We start from the raw sequence: 24,928 nt of genomic DNA on the forward strand, positions 1-24,928 counted from the left end.
TATATATAATGTATTTCATTGATATCAAGTCCTTCCTAATATGTACTTTATAATTCTCTACTTCATTACTTAGTTTGTTCTTACATTAATACATAACTATTTTAACTCCTATAACTGTATAATAAATCTTGATATCTGGTACCCCAAACCTTCTTCAAATGTGTCTTGGTTTACTTATTCCTTTAGTCTTCTGTATTAACTTTAGAATTAGCTTCTATTGTTCTCTGAAAAAAAATTGACATCTTTGTGACATTGAGTCTTCCGTATACAAGACATAGATCTCCATTCACTCAGATTTTCTTACGTGTTCTTTACTGTTTGAAAATTGTCTCCATAAAATTCTTTCATTTGTTGTATTGGGTAAATTCCAATGAAATTTATAATTTTAAAACTACTTTTAGTAAGATCTTTTCTTTTCTATTTTCTATTTGGTTGAAGAGAGAGTTGTATCTAGAATTCTTGGTTGACAGCTTTTTCTTTTAGTAGTTTGAATATGCCATCCCGCTGTGTTCTGACATCCATGATTTCTGATGGAAATCAGCTGTTAATCTTATTAACGATCCCTTGTATGTGATGAGACACTTCTCTCTGATGCTTTCAAGATTCTCTTCATCTTTGTCTTTCAAGAGTTTGATTATGATGAGTCTGGATGTGGATCTCATTGAGTTTATCTTACTTAAAATTCCTTCAGCTTCTTGGATATGTAGATGAATGTTTTTCATCAAATCTAGGAAGTTTTCAGCTATTATTTCTTCAAATATTCTTTCTCTCCTTTTCTTCTAGGACTCCCATTACATGTATGTTGGTAAGGTTGATGGTGTCCTACAGGTCTCTGATGCTCTGTTAATTTTTCTTCATATTTTTTTTTCTGTTCCTCAGACTGAATAATCTCAATTGACTTGTCTTCAAGTTCATGGTTTGTTTGTTGGTTGGTTGGTTTTGTTGCCATCTTAAATCTGTTGTTGAGCCACTTTAGTGAAATTTCCCTTTCAATTATTGTAGTTTTCAACTCTAGAACTTTTGTTTTCATTTTGTAATTTCTGTCCCTTTGCTGATACTATTTGGTGAGATACAGTTCTCATACTTTCCTTTAGTTCTTTAGACATAGTTTTTTTTTTTTTTAGTTCTTTGAGCATATTTATAACAGATGATTTACAGTCTTTTTCTAGTAAGTTCAACATCTGGGTTTACTCAGGCACAGTTTCTACTGATAGCTTTTTTCCTGTGTATGGGCTATAATTTTTTTCATTGCATGTCTCGTAATTTTGGTTGACAATTCAACATTCTAAATAATACCATGTGGTAACTTTTAAAATCATATTACTCTCCTTTTCAGTGTTTATCATTGTGTCTGTTTGTTATTGTTGTTGTTGCTATTGGGTTTTTTGTTTGTTTGTTTACTGATTTTTGTGACTAAGTGTCTAAAGTCTGTATTTTTTGTGTTGTGTGGCCACTCTAGTCTCTGCTTGATTAGCTTAGTGGTCAGCTAACAATTAGATAGATTTCCTTGAATCTTTTGAGCAAGTAGGTTTTCCAGTCTTTCCTGAGGTGCTCTTTTGGGTGCTAGGGTCTGTGTTAAACACTCTGGTAGTTTACAGCTCTACCTTAGCTTTGACTTCTGGCTTATGTGGAGCCTCCGGATCAGCCAGAGGTAAGAATTAGGACCTTTTCAGGTGTTTCCTGGCCATGCACACAACATTGCACGTTTGTTTGGCCTTCTAGACCTGGGGATGTCAGAGCTTTTCATTCCCCAGATTTTCCTTTTAAATACTTTGGCAAACTTTTTGTTTGTCCCTTCTAGTGTTACTGCCTATGACATCTGTGACAATTGCTGCTGATGGTTTTAGACAACTGCCCTGGAGATAGGGATCTCCTTACTGAGAGAGACTTGAGTTAAGTCAAACAAAGACAAGCTTTGCAAAGAGCTTTTCCAGGGAGTGACCATTCAGGCCACCTAATGACAATTCTCTGGAAATGGGTTTTTTGGGGAAGTTCTGAACTCTTTCTACTCCCTCCAGTGGCTGCTAGGCTACTGGTTTTCACAGCTACCATGTTGCTGAGGCTGCTGGTTTTCAAGGCTACCGAAAAGCTGAGGAGAGAGGAATGGGAATAAGGCAAATTAAAACACCATAAAGCTCACTATTGTCCAAAGTCATCTGTTTTTCTTGAATAAATTTTCACACTGTTGCAAGCCTTTGGTTATTTTACAGAATTTTTTAAAAGTTGATTTTGACAATTATTTTGCCAGTGTTCTTGTTGTTTTTCTGGAAGAATGGATTTTCAGAGGTCTTTACATTATGTGATGGACTGAATGTTTGCCTCCCCCCCAAATTCATATGTTGAAGCCCTAGTCCCCAATGGTATGGCATTAGGAGGTGGGGCCTTTGAGAGGTAATTAAGTTTATATGAGGTCATGAGGATGGGGCCTCCATATGGGATTAGTGCCCTTATACGAAGAGATATCAGAGACTTGTTTTTTCTTCCTCTCGCCACCATATGAGGCTACAGCGATAAGGTGGCCATCTACAAGCCTCAAAGAGGGTTTTCCGCAGAACCCAACCATCTTGATCTTGGATGTCCCAGGCTCCAGAAGTACGATAAATAAACATCTGTTGTTGAAGCCACCCAGCTTATGGTATTTTGTTATAGTAGCCCAAGCTGATAAGACACTTTGCCTTTCCGGAGGCTTTTCTCTATTTTCCATGTATTTAACAGTCGTAAGTGCTTCACTTTGGAGAAACTTCTCATGCTCTGTGCCCATTCTATTGTAGTATTAGATTTTCTTATTGGACTGGAAGTGAGTTTTTATACTATATATATGTAAATTGTGGTATATTTTTTGGTATAACTTTCCCAGTTTACTGTTTACTTTTAAATATTATAACTTTTGTATATATAGATTTTTTTTAATCAAGTCCACTATATCAATATCTACCCTTCTATTCTTCATCTTATTAGGCAGAGTTAAAATTCATTCATATTTTTGGGGTTTTTAACGATTTTATTTTTGTATAAAATTTTACCTTTCATCTGGAATTAATTTTGGCATATGTTATAGTGAGAAAATGAACTTGATTTTTGTCCCTAACTATCCATTTCCCCAAAAGAATTTATCTAATCATCTATTTCATCCCCCATGGGTTTGTGATACTTCATTAATCATCCATTAAGTTCCTAAGTGTAATGATATGTAATAAGAAGAATTTCTGAGCTATCTCTTCTGAACTCTGATCATATTCCTACTCTTGAGCCAACACTACATTGTCTTGATATATTGCTGCTTTGTACTCTATTTTAATATTTAGTTGTTTACTCTGAATTAATATGCAATGTAAAGAGCAAACACTAGATGAAATGTTGTCTTTGGAACATGGCCTTTCCATCTTTCCTCCTGTAGTTCTTCAGTCCTTATTCAAATTTCAACAAAAGCATTGCTTCCTCTAGGGAGATTTTAAGTCCTTCTTTTCCTCCTCCTGGGTTAGGGTAAGTGCCTTTCTTCTATGCTACCTCTTTATAGCCTCATAATGCCCCCTGCATATCTTTGTTATGGCATATATCTCATTGCATTGGGAGGGTTGAGTTTTTGACTATTTATACCACTAGACTGTGGTAAATTCTTTGAGGGAAGAGATTATGTTCTGTATCTATGATGCCTCGAATGGTTTCTGGCCATATTAGGAACTCAATTAATTTTCTTTGAATAAATGAATAAATGGTATCAATTGAACTTTCCTCTGATGTGGATAACGTGGGGAAGGGAATCTAGTTTACAATTCAGGCATTATTGTCATTAATCTATGACTTATTACAAATAGATACACTATAGTGATTTGAAATACAAACATTTAGTTATGATTCAGTAATGGCTTGATTTTGCATTTTCTTGTTCTGCTTTAAGAAAAAGTTTGACTATCATCATTGGATATTCAAAAACTGTGGTTTGTATGCAAGTCCCAGTTATTAGCAGTTAAAATATCCCTTACAGTTTATCTCTATTGCCAGCTCTATTTGCTTTTAAATCAAACCAATTTAAATCAAGTATCTACAGATTATCTGCTAATCCCAGGAGGGCCTGAAAGTCTCAACACTATTTGCACTTGGAGAAATGACTTTCTGTTGTATGCATCTGGCCCCAGCTGCCACAAGAGATGGCATGAGCATTAAATACACAGCCACATTCCTAACAGACCTTCTAGGACTATGAATTTCCATTTAGAGATTTCTCAGGAAGCTTACACATAACCCAACAGCTAGTTAACAAAAGAGACAGTCGGTTTGATTGGTAACAGTTGTAGACTTTTGCATTTTGAATTAGACTTTCATCTCAGCAACAGACATAACCAGCTTATCAAATAGGCCACACCTTGTGCAAGAATTAGAACACTTTTTTAAAAATCTGAAGGGAATATTTACACTTTTCAAATGAAAATATTGAAAGTTTAATAGCCTCTGAGCAACCAAAAATGATCATAAAGTCTAGCATCTAATCTATCCAATCTATTGAACAGGTTCAAAATCATTTTGCAATAAGCCAAGCTATATGTAAACATGTAAATACTTACAGTATAAAAAGGTAGATAATTGTGGTAGACCAGAAATGGTTGGATATACTGGCAAGAATAAGAAGTGAGAGCTGACAGCCTGGAGCGGAGCTGGAATAACTGTAAAAGCTTACACAAACAAAGAAGACAATCATTTAAAGGAGACTCAAATTTGCAAAGCCAACTGAAGTGGAGCTCCTATGAATCTTTCATTAATCCAGTCTAAGACAACATGTGCAATATTGACAAATGCTTCCGCATTCCATGTTAATTTAATCAGCTCATTTTGAAGAACCCACATTTACTTAGACTACTCAAGGCTCCCTTTAACCTTTTAATACTGAGAAATGTGGCTTTTGCAACATCTATTTATGGTTAGACATAACATTACAAGATTTGAATCTTGTCTTTCTCTCTCAGGAGCAAATGGATGTCACAGCAAGCATCAGAACTCCCTGCCCTCCCCAGACGCATGGGAGCTCTGGAACAAAGCTTTCACAGCTGAGAAAGTGATTGCTTTGGCTAGAGGATCTGACTAGAGGTTAAGCACAGCTCAGCAAAGAAGAATAAAAATTCTTCTTTTGTATTCAATGTAGTCAAGTCCTGAAGATTTTTATTCTCACTTTCGAAGCAGAGTTTCAAAGTTTTGATCTTTATAGAAAGGAAATACTTTGTTTCATTGTGCTAATGAACAAGGAATGATTATGTTGCAGCTCATACTAAATCATAGAGATAGTCCTCCATGTTATTACTGTTGCCAACAACCCTGAGAAAATCACAGCTTTCCTTCAGACAATGTCATTTTTATTGGGCATGAATAATCTTGCCTCATCACCCCAACTCCCTGCAGCAAAAGAAATGCCCTTTCAAAGGGCTGAAATCCCTACTTACAGAGAAATCACTCCATGATTTAAGCTTTGGTGTACCCAGAAGCTTCTTAGTCAATACAAACAGCACCAAAGGCAGAGTGTATCACGTCTTAGAGAGCTTTAACACTTTAGTATAGACTAGCCTATTGATGTCTTTTTGCTTCAGGGAAACCAGGAGAGGACAATTCTGAGGCTTGGGCATGGCCTGGGAAGTTAGGGTTTCACCAAATTATTACCTGTCAACTTAGAATGCTGTGAGCAGCGCAGAAGGAGTGGGACACACTGGACAGACACACTGTGATGGGATAGAAAAGAGAGGTACAGGCCGATGGCCTCTCGAACACATCAGCCTTCATCCTTCCTCTTGGTCTTTGCACTTGCTATTCCTTTGACACTCTCTACTCCTCTGTCCCAACCCCAACCCCCGCTTCTCTACTTGCCTAATTCCTATTCAAGCTTTGGGTCTTAACATAAATGTCACTTCCTCAGACAAGCCTCTGGCCCTTTCTGGCTCCTAAGATTAGGAAGAGCTCAAACAAAGGTCGAAGGCACCGAATGCATAGCATTTCCAGGGAACAGTCAGAGGACTGATATGGATAGAAGATTCTGTTGGAGTTGGGGGCTGGAAGGGAACATTCAGGAGAAGCAGGCAGGGCAAGATTATGAAAGACTAAGCTAAGAAGTTTCAATATTACGTTGTAGGCCAATGTTTCTCAAATATACCTGACCAAAAGAATCACATAGAATGTTTGTTAAAAATATACATTTCCTGGACCCTTCTCTGGAGATCCTGATACATTAAATATAGAGTTGGTCCCAGGAATTTATATTTTAACTAAATGTAGGCGAGAAGAAAAAAGAAAAACTTTACAAATAAATTTTAATTTTACCACTTACTACCTTTAAGATCCTTAGCAAAATATGTAACTTTCTTGAGTTTCATCTTTAAAATGTGGGAAATGACCCCTACCTTGCAGGGCTGCTATGGGAAGATGTTAGAATGTAGGGTAGTTCTAGGCTACACTAAGAGAATCAATAAGTAGTAGCTATTAATGCTAATTTTGCTAATGTTATTCTCACTAGTGTTCCTTACTTCAGGTCATTTCTTTGTCTAGACTATCATAATAGCCTTCCAACAGGTCTTCTTGCCTCCGGTATCACCCTGAACACAGCAGCAAGAAGCTGTGCAGGCACAGGAAATGATGGACAGGGATCGCAGGGTGGGGATTGGGGTCAATAAGACTGAGCTAAGCCAGAGCTCTCGTGTCAGGGAATGGAACTCTGAAGAACTCACATGTGCTTCTAAGAACAGTGTCAGAGGAAGAGTGACAACCAACAGAGGATTGTTCATATGTCTGGGGAGGCAGAGGGATTCTGGAGAGAGACCTGAAAAGCTCTTATATAATCTGATAAGGGCAGAGGAGGGGGTGAAAGCACAGACCTTAACCTTCTGCCCCATGGCGTCTCTCAACGTGAAGACCTGTCGGCGCTGGGGGAGGGGAAAGTATGAGACTTAAATGGGGTGTCAGACTAGAGTTTTAAATTGAACAAGACTATGTTATGCAAACAACCAAAACTTCCCCACGTGGTCTTAAGAGGTAGGAAAGAGAGATTTAATTTAGCACTGTTCGAAACAGGGATTCTGAAAGAAACTACAACCTTTTAAGTTTTATGCCCTTTCAAGTTCAAACTGTTCAAGAATCTGGTAAGATAGATGACACTGGCAAAGACAACATTCAGGTCTCTAGCATGGGAAAGTAAATAGCAGTGCTGTTCCCTGAGATGAGAAGAGAGCAGCCCAGGTGTGGACATAGAGGTTTGGGAGTCCACTGCCTGAAAACACTAGCTGAAGCATTGTGAAAGGATGCGATGACACAGGGAGAGGGGGACCAAGACCAGCCAAGGGAAGAGAAGTCCATGTAGACAACAGAAAAGAGTGAGCGAGGAATCATGTTTCTGAGGGAGGGGATAAAGACACGAGGCGCAGCTGTGGCTCCTGATTCCAATCTCACTTCCATGACAATTGTGCCAACAGCCCAGAGCGGTTGAGCAGGCAGTGCTTTTCTCTTCCCTTCCAGGGAGATTCAGGATGCTTTCATTTTTCAAGGAAGTTCTACAATGTGTACAAGTATGCTAATACTTGTAATATTACAATACTCGTAGCATACAAGTATGCAAAGTATGCTTATCATTTTTTTTTTTACTTAGAACTCCAGAAATGTTCATTTGTCAGTAAAACAAATGTTCAGGAAAGAAAATACATAACATATTGTTCCCTCGATGATTCTTTGGATGTTCCTTGGTATTTGGGTACATTAAGCATCAACTACAATATAGTGCTACCTCTTCCTAGACTGCATGGACCCTAGAGGCAATTTCAGGAGCCAAGATAAAAGACAGCCAGTGTAAATAAAATGCACTTGTCAAGAGTTCCAAAACTTTTTCTCAATTTGAGAACTCCAGAGTGTGAGCTGGTAAATGGATTTGGTGTTCTCTTCCAGGTCACATGGCCCTCTATCCAACTCATAAGGGCACTTAAACAAAATATATTCAAGATATATTTATTGTGAATACAGGGTCAGTTAGAACTGCAGAGGCGGACAGCATCCAGTGGCATGAAACTGAGCATCCAGGTGTTATGGGGTCCCCACAGCAAGTGCCCTGCAGTGGAGGTCCCGGCATTCGTCGTGGTTGTATGTGGTGGTGATGGCACTTGCCAGCCCATTCTTGTGTCAGGAAATTAGCTCCCTTAATTCCTGCCCATCCTGGTTCTCCAGGCTTTCTATGTTTCTGTGAGCTATGAGTTCTTTTTCTGCCTAAGCTAACCAGACCTAGTTACAGATTTTTGCAACCAAGAACCCAGACAGTGCTTTGGATTTATCTCCCCTGGCCATTCCCTCAGGGAGCTATTTTAGGGTATTTTAGGATAAAATATGAGACTCAAAGGAGACTATAAGCAGGGAGCTTAGCAAACATATTTGGTAGTTGTTTGCCAAGCACCCTTTGCCTCTGTTCTGCTGATGTCCTCTCACTCTGGTTGCAGATAGACACATGACATAAACCAAGTATAAAATCTCACCACCACCACCTGTCATGGTGATGGAAAGAAAGGGCAGACCCGTGACCCTAGTCTTGTCAATCAAACTTGAGTCTGTGATTTTTTTTAACAGAAACTGTTGAGAGAGGTGGGCAGAGTAAGAAAGTGTGGTGAGAAGTGAAGGAAGATGGGCAGATACTGTTAATGCCTCATCCACATCCTTAAGGATTTCATTACTGTTTTCATACACCTGCCTCTCTTTGTTGGAAGATTGTCCTCAGGATGCTAGATTCGCATGTGCACACCTACGGTTGGAAGAGCCTGGGAACTCACATTTCTCTGGGAGCAGCCCTTAACTAGTGACCAGCAGGTACCTGATTATTGGACAATGCCGAGGGGAGATCTACTCCGTCTCAAGAGTCCCCCTGAGGGATTGAGCCTAAGTTCCCCTCTGAAGGGCTTTGCTTCATTCTGCACCTTTGCTTAGATTCCTTCTCTTTCCTGGACCCTGTCTCCACTCCCTTATCAGGTTTTCCCAGAAACACTTCCTAATAAATATTTGCAAGATCTGCTTCTGGAGAATCTAATCTAAGACATCAGAAAAGCCAGCAGTTCTCTCTCATTGCCTGTGGATAACAGTGCTTGAGATAGAAAGTCAATAAGCAGAAAGATGAACCAAATCTCTGCCTCCAATCACTCCAGTCCCTCCAACAGAGGAACGGGAGAATCCCCACTCCTGCAGAGCTAGGCTGAGTTTGATTTCTGTCACTTACAACTAAGAGACTCCATTCAGCAGGATGAGGTCGACTGAGTCCTTTCTTTGCTCCATTTAACAACAGATCTTGTAGACAAATGAGAGATGCCCATGATATTACCATGGAGGGGAGTAAATCAGGGGTATTTTCTGAAAAAGGTTATCAGAGGATCATTGTTATATTCATTGTGCTTTGGGTGCCACGTACCTGATTTATGATTTATATGTCTTCCACTAGAGTTTACCGAGCTGCTTCTAGACTTTTCTACAAGTCCCTGAAAAAGTTCAATCTACCTTGATATATTCCATAATACATATCATATGTATGTTAAGAAAGAAAAAGAGGAGGGCAAAATCTTTCTAAAACGCAAATCTGATTATGTCAAACCAAGTGTGAAGCCCTTTAATACCTCCTCCTTGTTCTCAAGATCAGGTTCATCCTACTCAAAATGGTCTCAAAATGCTTCATTATGTGACCTCAGGTGCAATCAACAATCGCGTCCTTTCTGCTCCACTCCTGTATTCTAGTCACAGTGAACACTTTCGGTGCCTTCAGTGACATGCTCTTTCTTGGCCTGGACCTTTGTCCCTCCTCTTCCTCCACTTGCTTATATCCCAGCTTCTCACTTCACTTGGTTTACTCCTTTTTAGGTTTCAGGACTTTAGGTTTAAGGCCAAGATGTTACTTCTTCCAGGAAGCCCTCTTTGATGTCCCACTTCCCACCTCTCCTAGGTGCCCCCATTGTTCCCTTTACTTCCCTTTAATTTCACATATCTCTCTCTAGTGTGACTAAACGTGTTTGTTTGAAATAATAATATATGATCCTTGAGGTAAAATTTTGTCTGTTCAGTGCTATATTGCTGGGGTCTAAAAGAGTGCCTGGCTTATAACAGAGTCATAATATTTTTAAATGCATGAATGAAAAAGAAAAGAGAGAGAGAGATGTTGAGAGGAGAAATGATGTCTTTTTGCACACCAGTATGGCTGGTACACTAAGTTCCAATCAGGAAACATCTCCTTAAAAGAAATATCTTGATGAGAACTCATGTATATATACTTTCACCCCAGCATATGGCTCCCTGGTGTCAACTCTTTATGGTAGCTAAGGTTGGTAACCATAAAATTTGTTTTCAGCAACAAGACAAGATCCTTAAACAACACGATCGAGAGTCATTTAGCCGTGGTACTTGGCTTCCCTCCCAGAACAAGATACCCAAGTTCTCTTGGAAAAAAGACAGCTGAGATGAGTATACCATGGCTGAGAGACTTGGGGCCATCATTTAACCTATTTGTTGTTATATTAAATTATGGATCAATGTTCAGGGGCACCCAGCTGTAAAAACTGCTCTTTAAATCTATTTTATTTCCGAACTTACCCCAGTTAGTAGCCAGATAGATTAAAGAATAAGCAGACACTGACCTACGGAACAAAGTGCAAGACTGAAAGTCAGGAGTTGATGCGCTGTGAAAGTAGAAACAGAAAGCACTAAGCCGTGTGTGCTCTCTGACCCAGTGCTGTGAGAAACCTACCCTTCTCTCAGCACAGTTTATTAGTTTTAAACTGTCAGTTTTCACCCTGACCAGGATCATTGTGCTGGATCCTTTGTCTTTGAACAATAGACTAACCATTTTCACGAACAGAAAATATGACCATTGTACCACCACTCCTTAATGCAGCTTCCTTGACTGGCCTCACTAACTCATCAGAATGTTCTCGAGTCACATGAGACAGCCTCATCCTTGGAATGCCCCTCAATGCATCCCTCCAGCAGTGACTGCTGTCTAGTTAAACTGGCCTCAGAAGAGAAAACTATTGTGTCACTCTGACTTTTCTGCTCAATCAATGACGGGCAATTAGTTACCTTTGGGATCTCTAATATTCTTCTCCCTGCCATCACTGATCTTCTGTCAATACTCACAGAACTACTCACCATATGCCAAGCCACTGCTCTTAGACTGGATAGGGTGACATCTATGGAGCCGATGAATATAGCCGCTGATCCATGTTGATTTTAAGCATCATTTAGTGCTTGGGGATTATTCTTTGTCCCCTTTCCTATCACATTATGGATGGTCTCAATGCTCACAGGTGGCAGTAGTGCCTGAACTGTCATCTCATGGTCAACCCAATCCAGTCCACTTCTACAGAGCGGATGGTTGGCCATTCACCCAGGCGAGAGTATCAGTGAGTCTTGTTTACACAAAACGGTGTCAATCCCACCACATCCTTCTTTCATTTTTAAATATCTTGATCCAAGAACAATTGATAAAGAGTACTTGAAATATGACTTTTATCCTTAAATTATTTGCTTTTCATTTCAGTCTTATCAGGAAAAAAAAAAAAAAAAACCTTTTATTTTCCAAATTCCTTGGTCCTCTATATTTCCTCTCTTGGCTCATAAATCAGCCTAGGGTTTCCAAAATTCAATCATTTAAATCCTACCTTCACAACTTTTGCCAACTACTCTTATAGATGATAGATAGATAGATAGATAGATAGACAGATAGATGATATAGTATTGGTAGATACATACATGGGTAGATAATCTGTTCTGAATGAACCCATTTTTTATAGCCTTTTACTTGACCTAAACAATAATTGCCATGGGCTACTTACCTATTTTTCTAATATACATTAAAAAACCATAGCTATTGAAATTTAAAATGATCCATCATCATCTAAAATGATCTTAACTATGAGTATAACTCTTGGAGAAACAATGATTTTCCAGTGGTTCTCCACACTGGCATATCAGAATCACCTGGAAAGACTTTCTTAAAAGTCCAATGTCTGAATCTCACCTCAGACAAAGTAAACCTGCATGAGAATATCTGAAAACAATGATATACCTAAAAGAGAAAAACATAATCATGCAGAAGCTCCTGCTTCTAATCTGTGAACTGTGTGACTGCCTCAAGATAAACAATTCCAATAAAAAATGTATTAAGAGTTGCATTACAAACCAACTTTGGGCTTCTTCCCTCCCATCAGGAATTTGTGAACTAGTATTCAATTTACCCTAATCAATGGTTCTAACAAAACGTCTAATTTTAAAAAGATTAGTTGGTTTTGGTTACAAAATTTAATTTCTCAAAGTTAATTTAAACTGAACAAAATCTTTATAGAGAAATATACAGTTCTTAATATTCCTCCACCTGCATGCATTGGACATGGCTATGAATTCTCTAGGAACAAGAATTTTATCTTCTCACACCTGAGTATCTACCTATCTAAAGCTCAAGCACTGTCTGCACACAGCATATCTTCAATAAAGGTCATTGAATAGAAATGAATAAGCAAACACATATAGCTCTAATACATAGGATACAAATTATGTCAAAAAAAAATTTGTAATTACGTCTCCTCTCACTTGAACCTCATCATCTCTACTGTGTCTATCGTGAGACTTTCTTACGCGATTTGAAAGATGAAGACTAAAGTTTTCTAACATTTCATCCTTTGCTGAAAAGTAAAGTAATAGTGAGAGACTAAATGCCACCTTAATCTGTTTTAATTGTGCATCTTTTACTGTTTGCAATCTGAGGAGCAGTCGTCAATTTCAGAAGAAGTGACTGCTTTCAACCATTATAGCTGAACTGGGAGCATTTTACTCATAGCTGAGCCACTGTCCTGGACCCAGCACATAGTAAGTGCTAAATAAATCTGTCATTTGAACAAACATGACTGTGGGATATAATCAGAACGCTTTTTAGTGGGGCAGTGTTTCTCCTGCCTCTGGATGAAAGCTCGGTGGGTGCCACATCTTCTCCAGTATTTCAGTCTTACCAATTACATTCACCTCCAAAGGACTCATTTTCTTCATCTGTAAGATAAAGGGTTGGTACTACATACTACATCTCCATTCTATTTCTAACATTCTCTCTCTTTTTTTGACTGTAAAATTCAGTGATGTGAAGTACATTCATGTTGCTGCTCTATTTCTAACATTCTGATAGTACAATTTTAAATTTTCTGTATCAGACCTGGATTCAAAATTTCAAGAAATAGGATGACACTTCACATTTCCATAGAAACCCCGCTATGGTTTTAAATAGTGATCACACTCACAGTTTTCAGCAAGAACAGGGTCAGCGAGCACAGTGGATCTTGACAGAGCTGAAATCATTGACTTACAGAGAACAGCATATAATCCGCCTGGTGATTCTAACACTCTCTCGTCAGGCTCTTGCCTCTTTCCTTGGATTCAAGAAGATTTTAGTTTCCAGTTTACTGACACGAGTATTCCACATGATTTCTTCCTCTTCGTCAAGCTTTTGCATAGATGCCACCAAATCTGCAAATACAGTTACCTTTTATACAACTGATGGAGGGGTATATCTTGGAAACTTCCCTCACCACCATAACAAATTTCCCCCAGAAAGAGCTGGTGCTCACATTTTCTAAGCTCTGTGAGCATGTGACTGCAAAATGCTGGCAACTCATATTATGGTGATGTCTTTAACTGAGGCCAAACAAGCTGCTGCAATTGCATTGTCCTTGATTCATGTTCTTATTTTCTTCAAAATTCATCCAGAGCCAATTCCTGCCATATGTTGCAGACAAAGGACAAAACAATTTTAGAATCTTCTCCTTTTCACTTTGTATCTGAGGCCCACACTTTGGATTATCTCATCTTGAAGAGAGATGTCAGAAAGAAGATTTTTGTTCTATATTGCAGACACAGTAATGAAAAATGCAAACTAAAAATTCCACTCTACTTTTTAGTACCAAACGAAAGGAAAACACAGCCTTGGTGAATAACAGCCAAGAAATTGAACTGCATCCTGAGGGGATAGGAAGGATCAATATGGCCCTCTATCGTTCTGGGCAGCACTGTTACAGGAGGCAGAGGTCACTGGCCCCATTCCTCCCAGAGAGTACATATTAGATCAGAAATAGGAATGCGTGGGTGGTGAAAAATCCTCCTCATGTGAAACAAGGATAAAATTCACTGCCCTCTGTTTCTATTTTGGGGAAAAGTAGCCAAGAGTTGATGAGAAACCAAGGAAATTGGATCACTTTCTTCTTTTTACCCTATTCATTTATTTATTCCTTCTTTTGTATCTTAGGTGGTTATTAAGCAGATTTTATATATATATATATATATCAGCACTGTGCTAGCCTCTGGGAACACAAGTATAAAAGAGGTGAGTGTAGCCCCCAATAAGCTGAAATCAAGTGGGGAAACAGTCGCCTATACAGATTATCATAATACAGAGCTCTCTGGAGCTCATGATCCCTGAATTAAATTTTGCTCTAGTTTAATACTAAATATAAATTTAATTAGCTAGATAATACCACTTCACACTTATAAAATTTGTTCTTCACTTCATACCTACATACATACATACTCATCCATACTAATTGTTAAATGATGAGCATAAATTGAACTTTGAGGGAAGGAGGTAAAGAGGGGGTAGAAGTGGGAACATGTCATGCCAAATAGAGGGACTTGCATGAACAAAGGCTTAGAGAAACAGTTCAGTGTTCTGAGCAGATTACCTTACTAGCTGTTTTGAACGGCTGGAATGCAGAAGAAATTAAGTAAGGAGAACATATAATTTATTATCCAAAGTGGAACACTTTTGAAAGTGAAAATGAAGTTAAAATAACTAAAATTATACAATTTATAACATTTATATATTCACCTAAAATCGTTATTATTATATTGGTGAACCTGTAAGTCTTCAATAACTATTTTCAAAAATAAAATTCTTTCGAAAATTAAAATAAGATATATCTATGTATATTAAAGCAAAAAAAAAAAAACCCCCAGCATTAATTATCTAAATGTTACAATCATAACATAAACCAAATAATACTTTTTAATATAAATGTTTGAGTTAACCAGTTTTTTCTTTTTTTCTTTTCTTTTCTTTCTTTTTTTTTGTTTTGGTGAGGAAGATTGGCCCCTGAACTAACATCTGTTGCCAATCTTCCTCTTTTTTTTCTCCCCAAAGCCCCAGCACATAGCCGTATATCCTAGTTGCAAGTGATTCTAGTTCTTCTATGTGGGGCATCCCCACAGCATGGATTGATGAGCAGTGTGTAGGTCCGTGCCCAGGATCCAAACTCATGAACCCCAGGCTGCTGAAGTGAAGCACGTGAACTTAACCACTGGGCCCCTGAGTTAACTAGTTTCTGAGACAGTACAGTGTTGGCAACATTAAATATTTCTCCCTTTACCCCCTGAGACCCAAAAGTTGAGCTATCCCTAGCCATCGTTTTTTCGTTTATTAACAAGTATTCTGCATTGTGTCTTTGAAAGAGAGATGATAGTTACATTATGCCTGGGAAGGCCTGGGCAAAAGAACATGGTTATCATTGATCATCTTTCACATGTAGCCACAGGTTACAGAGAGAACGCTCTTTAATATACAAGCAACTCATCATTACTAGATAAGACGTGACCAAAGCTGGAAGCACAAAGTAGAGTAAATCCATCCCGGCTTATTTGAATGCAACTATTAGTAATCACACTTTGTTTAATAGAATAAAAAATCCCAGAAAAATATTCAACCAGGCAGGGCCCTCGGACAGCATTCGTAAACCTGGACTATTCCAGGCAAAGCAGAGATAGGGCCAGCTGAGTTAAGGGAGTGTGAGACAGAAAGCTGGAGAAAGAAGCACAGGCCAGATCCTGGAGGGCCTCATGCAGCAGGTGAGGGAGCGTGGAATTCTGCAAGGGGAAGCCTGTGAAGAGCTTCAGACAGAACTGTGTCTTCTTTAGAACACTCTGGCTGCTTTTGGAAGATGAACTTTGAGGAGGCAAAGCCATTATATTATTTACACTAGAGACAGCAAACTGGAAGCCCATGAGCTGCATCCAAACCCCATGCAAATTTTTTGTTTTGCTTTTATTTGTTCTTTCCCGATCATTAACAGCATTCACAGCATTTAACAAATTGAATTTGCAGATTAAGCAGTTAAAAATCAGGAAACTGCACATAAAAATTTGGACTGCTGGCTTTCACTGAAGCATGGGAAGATCTGGGGTTGTAAGACCTGTTTTTCTGGGTGACAACAATTGGAGAAATTACCAGTTGCCTTTATAGCATGGGATGTACTCTCCAACTTGACAGCCTGACCTGCTTTCACTGACACACACTAAATGCCTGGGCCTGTGGCACTTGAGTTGCAGCTTCCAGTACACACTACCTTTTCAATGAGCAATACTTGATAAAAATGGCCAGAAGAAAACACATACCTAAACTAGTAGCTGCATTCTCATCAGATGTCCCAACTTAACGGCACAAAAATGCAGACCAGAAAAATGCCATGACAGCCTTTAGATATGGGCAGGGGCAATGCCCATGCATATGATCACTTCAGACATTGTTTCCATCTTGTGACAGCACAGCACACTTTAGCTATCATGCTAAAATGACCCAAAGGTAGCACAATCTAATGATCACTCTCTCGCTTGGATTCCAAGTAGTAACTTACCAGAAGGAAATATCATTTCAATTATAGTTCATGGGCAGCTCCAAGATAAGGAGAGCAGAGTAAATCCACACCCACCCCCTCCTTCCTTTGGTCCAGTGCTTCACTGCAATATGGACAATGTAGGGTTTCAAAAGGAGTTTTCCAAATGAAGCCACTGGCTACTACCCTTCCCAACCCCGAAAAAAGAACAATGCACTATACCGGTTATTAACCTCCTCTTTTCGGTGACCCACATAATTTGTGGCTTCTACTTTTCTGAGTACTTATACAATGATTATGCATTTCAGTAAGGCTTTTAGCCAAAGAGAAATGATGTTATTATAGAAGGTGGAAGAGTAAAATAAAAGGAGCATATCCTTTAATGCCAATGATAAGTGTACACTCTTTTGTAAATATTACAGGTCACTAGAAGAATTCCTAACTCCCTTTTCATGTTTTATAAGACCTTTCATGATCTGCTTACCCCCTACCCCCTCTCCAACCCCTTTTGCCTCAAACTCAGTCTCCAGTCGTACTTACCTGCTTTCATTTCCTCAAACACGTCATGTTCTCCCTTCCAGACCTCTGCACATGTTCATCCCTCGACCTAGAACACATTCGCAACCACCCTTCCCACTTGCTGTGTATTAGTTATCTATTGCTGTTTAACAAATTAACCAAACTTAGTGGCTTAAAACAACAAATATGTATTATCTCACAGTTTCTGTGAGTCAAGAATCTAGAAACAGCTCAGCTAGGAGGTACTGGCTCACGATCTCTCACAAAGTCACCGTCAGCTGTTGGCCAGGAGTGCTGTCATCTGAAGGCTTACCTTGGGATAAAGAATGCAGGTCCAAGAAGACGCACTCATATAGCCCTCGGCAGCAGGTCTCAGTTCCTTGACACCTGTTGGCAAAGGCTTCAGGTCCTTGCCCTGTGGGCCTCTCCACCTGCTTACCTGAACATCTTGACAACATGCCAGCTGACTTCTCCCAAAGCAAGTGATCCAAGAAAGAGCAAGGCAGAAGCCACACATCTTTTATGACCTAGTCTTGAAGGTGAAACATTATCCTTTTAGCCATATTCTTTTACTAAAAATGAGCCTCTACTCCAGTCTACACTGAACGGAAGAAAATTAAACTCAAGCTCTTGAAGGGAATGTCAAGGAATTTCTGGACACATTTTAAACCACCACAGCCTTGGTAGAGACAAATTTCAGCCTGGGTGGTTACTTTCTTGGTTAGTCTTTGCAATATCTCTAGACCTGGTTGGCATCCTTCTTTAATTCTCAGGAGGTACCTCTGCTAATAGGTACTACATTTTTGGAAGCATTCCTTATGAGTCTGTCTTTTGTAGTAGAGAGCGAGCAACTTGAAGGCAAGGACTGTGTCTTTCTCACCTTTGTGTCTCTAAGCCTGGCATAGTGCTGGGCCCTCAGTAGGTACTCAAGTAACGTTTGTTGATAGATTGTTGCCACTCAAAGAGGCACTTTTTCCACCTGCTCACATGATAAACAGGGAAATTAAGGTGGAGAAGTAAATTTTATGGTGCATCCCTTGCTGTGCCTGGCACCTTGTATGTATTATCTCATTTAGTGACAGATGGAAACTTTGATAGAAGCATAATTTTGTGGTGGAAAAGAATGAAGAACTTCACTTCCATACCCTCCTGCCACTTATGACTGCAGAGCCTTGGGCAGCTGATTCAGGCTCCTGGAACTTCAGTTTTCTCCTGAAAAAATTAAAAGATATAATAATAATTGCTTTGCCCTCTAACGTCATTTTAAAGAGGATCAAATAAAACAATGTAAGTGAAAGGAAGATACAAACCATAAAACATCACACAAATATAATATGCAAATATTATTTCTCAAATTCCTATAGACTGTGGATGAGATTGCCAAACATGGAGAAGATGCTCCCATTTTGGAAACTTAATCAAAGGTGAAATTCTTATCCCAGTGATAGCCAATATTTTGATTTCCTCATTCACCATTCAATATTGACTGAGCTCGCACCATGAGCATATTCAAAGCACAGACACCTTAGTGTCTTTAATTAAGTCCAAAGGCTGTTGCAAAGTTCTCAAAATCTTCTTACACAGAGTTGATAGGTTCACTTGCGATAGTTAGCACTTTGAAAATGACAGAGGAAGGTCGTCAAAACAGCAGTGCACACAGTGGGTTAGAGGCCCGAGTCGCCTCTTGAGTCAGGAGGCTGCTGGTGCCTGCTGATGCTACGGCATTGGCTCGCCTCTCAGGGCAGAAAGTATTGGTGCCTGGCATTCAGCAAGTACTTAATCTTGCTTGAACGGAATTAAGTAAATGACTATCCCTGTACAAGGATCATTAGATGCTAGAGCTAGATGGAATGGCTGAGATTTCCAACCCAGCTGCCTCGTTTTGCAGAGGAGGAAATAGAAGTTCAACAAGCATAAGCCCCAAGATCAGACGGATGGGCAACAGCAGAGTTTAGACTCCAAATAAACCTTCTGACTCCCAGTTCTACGCTGTTTTGCCAGGGTGTGCAACACCTTTTGCAAGTCCTGGACTCTATTTTGAGAGTTTATTAATAGAAACAGCCCTGTGTCTGTGTCTGCATTTGCAAAATGATGAAAAATAACACTGACTTACCTAATAGGGTTGCTCAAAGGACTGCAAAATAATGATGTCAATAAAATACTTCACATGTTTCAGGAATTATTCCAATTACAGCAATTGTGGCCAAACTTTACAGACAAGCAATAGAGGTACGATAAATCTTTCAGCCACAAGGGTAACATTTAATACTGCCATCAAAACTGTGCATGAAAGGCGTCTTGCAGAAGGTTAATGTTATAGCCTCCTTCTTGGTATAATAATGCCCAGAGTGAGCAACGTGTCAACAGCACCATAAAGTAAACCAGTACGAATTGTGCCTTCATTTTGTTTCTTCCCTCATCTTTATTTTCCTGACTATTGAAGGGCAATAGTATTCCCCAAAAAGAAAACAAGTGCTTTATATCAGACAATCACTAGGCTGTGTGTCAGTTTTCCAGCCTAGATTGTTCTGATGATGTGGAGGGAAGATTATTCACGTTCCACCTTGATTTCCTTGAGGAAGGGTGACTGCTCCAAGGCTAATCTGAGTAGCTGTTGAAACCTGGAAACATTTCAATCACTTTCCAAAATCTTCTTCTGGTTATATTCTCACTACTTCCTTTAACTCCTGATCTTGGACTTGTGATGTTTAAATAACATGGTAATATTCTTCATGGAGGGTGATTAACATCAAGCTATCTACAGCACCTCTGGCAAGAAATTAAGGAATTTGGCCCTGAGGTGGAATACATCAAATGGCAGAAACTCGGTTACCAGGAGAGTTACACTGCTGGATCCATCAATCGACATGAGTTGTGATTCATTTTAGGCAGAAAAATATTCGCTCAGTTCCACTTTCCCAAGCTCCTTGGGGGAATGTTTCAGATCTGTTTGCCAGAGTTCCAAGTGAGCTAAGCTTCAATATGCCTGGCGTTTTGGGAAAGGAGCTATAACTTGGAGTGACAGTAGGGGGGTTTATTTTGAGGGCTTTGCTAGCCACCATCTCATCTTTAAAGCAAAATCAAGACACAAAGAAAGTGGTGAGAAATACAGTGTGGTGGCTAAAACATAAACTTTAACTTATGAACTTGGTTTAAAATCAACTTCTGTACTTGGCAATTGCATGAACCAGAAACAAAAGATTAAAACTTGTAAAATGGAGAGAAAACATCTACCTGATAGCAATGCTGTGAGAATAAGGGAAAGATGGCTCTAGATCATTTGTCTTGTGCCCACAACATACTAAGTGCTGAATAAATTGTGGCTTTTATTACCACAAATAATAAAACCAAACAAAGGCAAATTATTCTCTAAATGGTGCTCCCTGCTCTTTAAGAATTCAAGAGGCTTGCCAATGTATACTTACGCTTCCCATAAATGTGTGATAGGTCACTGAATTGATCTAAACTCCTTGAGCCGATTGATGAAATGAGAACATTTATTCCTGCCCCAAGTATGGGCCTGGACTACCGTAAAGATGCAAAGCTCTGAGATGCCAGGTATAAGTGGAAGTAAATCTAATCCACGTCTCCTGTTTTTCATTGGCACATTCAAGCACTAGAGCAAAAGCTGTGTGCTCATGAGAGTGAGGCTTCACAGGGAGCTGGGAATTTCTTCCTAAATGGTTCCAGTTACAAAGTCCTGAGCTATACCACCCCAAAATGTTTCACAACCAATCCTCTTCTCCAATCAATACAGATCTCGGCATTATGCAAAGGAAAATGCCGACAGAGTAAAACTCCAGGATAATCTCATTCAGTGTTGTTTTGCTGTCCAATTTAATTTGGTTTCTCTTATGAATAAGCCTAATGACATAAGTATAATGCAGAATGAAAAATTACAATAGTACTTTTAGTGTCATGGCAAGCAGCCAGTTCCTCCAAATTAGGGTTCCAGATAAAATACAGGATGCCTAGTTAAATTTGAATTTAGGATAAACAATGAATAATTTTTTTAGTATGAGTATGTTCCAGGCTGGTCCTGGTCTCTGGAGGTGGATTTAGAAAAATCATCAGGGGCACCCCCGAGGACCAGGCTCCATGTCAGATATACATTTGTAGCATACGGATTTAACTTTGGGTCCTATATTTTTATTTGCTAAATCTGGCAACCCTATTGCAAATGAACTAAATCAAACTAAATTGCAAATGAACTAAACCTCTACAGTAAACTGTCAATCAATTCCTTGATCACCCTTTAAAAAAATCATATTCTAAGACCCCTTCGGATATTTTCCAGTACTTGTTTATTTTAAAGGGATAACAAAAATTATGGATTAGAAATTTATTGAAAGCAATCACTTTTTATAATTTGATTTTACATGATTACCATTTATATTAATGATAACCTAATAAGGAGGAAGTTAACATGCACAAAAATAGGACTTAACTCTCCATAGACAATCATGAAATAAATAAGCCAGTGTAGGTTTCTGGGAACCAGAGAGAGAGCTTTTACTCTTATGATTGGAACCAGCTGGAAATTTTTTTTATGTTCAGGCCCATGACCATTTAGAAACAAAGAATCTTCCAATTTCAAATTCTGGACCGTTTTCACCAATGATGTCACAGCACAGAACTGGATATTTTGAACTTGAAATGAAATCAATATCATATAGTCAGAGACTGAAAGTTCAAATTTCACCCATGTTGATTTTGGACCTTGCCAGATTCATGTTATCAAGGTTTTAATGCTTTTGGACTGCCTCTTGGTGGCCAATAAGATATGAATTCTTGGAAAGTCATTCCAAACCCCAGTGAACAGTGATGGCGCAGTTTCTCAGAACATCCCTACAGAGAGTTTTAGAGAAAATCTCTGTCCTTGGGGGACCTCCTTGTCCATCTGAACCGCTCAGTGTGTGAGAGAAGATTTGCTAGGGACATAGCAATGAGCCTTTGTTTGCTGAGGTCCCTCAAACCTCAGTGTGGTAGTAATCTTGATGACCTCTGGCCGCTGAACTCGTCTCGGGAGGATTCCAAGTCCTTCTGCATTTCCTGCACAGTCCCTGGTGGATTTTGATCCAAAATGAGTAAGATCCAATCTCTGACCTCAAAGTGCTGTGGGATCAAGAGCTCTCTCAGTCATTACTTCTCTGTCCACAGCTATTGTGCTCTTCTCCCACTGCCTTGTGGCCCTTAAACTGGGAAAGGATGCCCCGCCAGCCCTGAATGGCCTACCTCAGGGCAGATGCATCTCCCTATATGGATCCCCCAGGCAAGATGCTCTTTTTGTTCTTTGCATCTTCCTGCTCAAGGAACCTGGGACAAATCCCCAGCGCTGAGTCAGAAGATGCTTCAATGGTTCCTGCTGCGCTTTACTCAGAAAGAATCTCTCTTCTCTGAGCTTGCTGCCAGGGTCCCAGTCAGCTTCTGTGCATCTCAATTCTGGTCTTCACCAGAGTGAGCTTCCTGCTCACCCAGGATATTTTGCCACCCTTTTGCTTTTTGAGACTAACTTTAGAACCTTAGATCACACTGTAAATTTAAATATATTCCCTGTTTTATCCAAAATTACTAACATGCTTGTATAAGTAACGATCTTAGTGACCCGTTGACTCGTTCATTCATTCCTGCATTTATACAACTAATATTTTGACTGAGCAATGTTGAACCAAAAAATTTGATCCTGCCCTTTTATAGCTCAATGATGGAGACGAGTGCTGAAGAAATAATTCTTTGAAATATATTATCTGATGTCTTCTCAATTCCCTCTAAATCTTGTTGTCTTGTAACTTCTCAAACATAAAAAAAAAATAACATTTATTTTCTTCAGGGAGAAATTTGTTCTTGCCTAAAACAAAGGGATCATTACTCAGATTTGGGTTTGAAATTAGACTTCTTTTCAAGTATATTTAGAACAGCAGTCTTGAAAACTAGGTTTTCTTGAGAAAGAAAGGGGTTTTCTGAATCTTAAAAATTTTCCCTTAAATATCTGAGACTAAAGCCTGGAAGACTGACTATGGCATATATCACAGCAAGAATACGGTCTATGACATCAGGGAAGTCCTCACCTTCCCATCCTCCTCCCCAAAAGAAGGCCTTCCCAGGGCCGTGGCAGGAATAGTAGGGAGATTGAGAGAAGATGAATCCAGGTTTAGAGGCCACCTGGGCCCCCTCTAGACCCAGCCTGCACCATCTCCTAGGCCTCAGCCCAGAGTGGGAAGGGGAGCGAGACTATGGATGGGGAATATGAAAGCCCATTGGGTCAAACCAAGTAAAAGAATGAGATTGATCTTGTTCTTGCTTGTGGAGGACATTCTAGTAATCCCAAGATTTCCCATTCCTTTTTCGTTCTGGGCATATGGCTCCCTGGAATTAGGCATAGCAATATGACTTACTTTGAACAATAAAATATGGGCAGAGCTGATATTTTTCACTTCCAGGTAAAAGCATTGAAGACACAGGATTCTTCACGCTCTTTTCTCACTGAAAAGGATGCAGACAGCACAGTTACAGGACACTGGAGGTTGTGTCAGCCTGGATTCCTGAGTGTGGAGAGCAGTGATATTTAGTTTCTATCTGCCATTTTCTTATTTTATTTCTTAATTTATCCTGATCTCAACGGAGAAAATAACCGGTTTGGGATGGAAATCATAAATTCAGTTTTGGATATGTGAGTATGTGATGATTCTGAGACGTGCAAGAAGAGATGTGAAGTCTGCAGGTGCATATGTGAATAATGAATTCAGAGGAAAGATCTACAGAAACATAAATTAATATATTGAAAGGATATATAAATGCTGTTTTCCCCTCCTAGCACATGAGTTGACTATCTTGCTACTATACTGAATATCTTTGTATGTATATAAATTTTTATGTGCAGCGCTGATTAATTGGTTTGGACAATTTTCTTAAAGTACAATTTCTGAGTCAAAGAATATTCTTAAATTGCTTCCACCCAAAACCTGATTGGTTTACTCTCCCATTAGCACGTATAGAAAAATATTTATTTTCAACCACACTTGCAAACATTGTTATAATTTTTTGTTAATCTCTAACAGAAACTTAAACATGTCATATTTAATTTGCAATTCTTTTTCTCATCAATAAAGGTAACAATTTTATTCACGTTTTTAACTAATCAATATATTGCTTACATTAAATGCTACTAAATGGATTTAAAGAATATCTATCAGCTTTATAAAAAATAAAGATAAAATGAATATTCACATACTTAGCATCCAGCTTAAGAAAAAGAATATTCCCACCGCCTTTCAAACATGGTGAACCCGTTATGTGCTTCCCCCTCTGAAGTAAGCACTAGCCTCAACTTTTAGTTTATGATTTTCTTTACCACTTTACCACACATATTTATATCTCATATAATAGATTATTTTTGCAAGTTTTTTGAGACTTATATCAGCTGGTTCACATGCAAATAAATGTGATTTCTACTGAACATTAAGAGATTCAATTTATTTTTCCATATAGTTGTACTTCACTCATTTTCATTGTTGAACTACAATGTATGAGTATACAGCAATTTATTTATCTTTCCTGCTACTAATTAACATTTGAGTTGTTCCTAGTATTTTGCTTTTGCCAAGTATGTTGCTTCGAACACTTTGTACAGCCTTTGTATGCACATATGGAAGAGTTTCTCTATGGAATGGTTGTAGGAGCTGAATCTCTGTGTGATGGAGTAAGTGCGTTTACAATTTAGAGAATAAGTTGCTGTTGTTATCGTTGCTATTATTTTGTACTGATTTGCATCCCCACGAAAG

The 24,928-nt window shown here is 39.0% G+C and overlaps 1 protein-coding gene and 1 long non-coding RNA gene across 2 annotated transcripts in view; one reads left to right on the forward strand and one right to left on the reverse strand.

Moving 5' to 3' along the window:
• The window catches only part of LOC111773622 (uncharacterized), a 73,677-nt gene extending 60,187 nt beyond the window's left edge, over positions 1-13,490 (reverse strand). The window contains exon 1 of the long non-coding RNA XR_011438896.1: positions 13,272-13,490. This is a non-coding gene — a long non-coding RNA (uncharacterized lncRNA). The remainder of the gene's footprint in view (positions 1-13,271) is intronic.
• Positions 1-24,928, forward strand: part of PTGER3 (prostaglandin E receptor 3) — a 244,471-nt gene that overhangs the window by 186,472 nt on the left and 33,071 nt on the right. The gene's annotated exons all lie outside the window — the stretch shown is intronic.

The sequence above is a fragment of the Equus caballus genome, chromosome 5 (assembly GCF_041296265.1).
Source record: "Equus caballus isolate H_3958 breed thoroughbred chromosome 5, TB-T2T, whole genome shotgun sequence".
Taxonomy (NCBI): domain Eukaryota; kingdom Metazoa; phylum Chordata; class Mammalia; order Perissodactyla; family Equidae; genus Equus; species Equus caballus.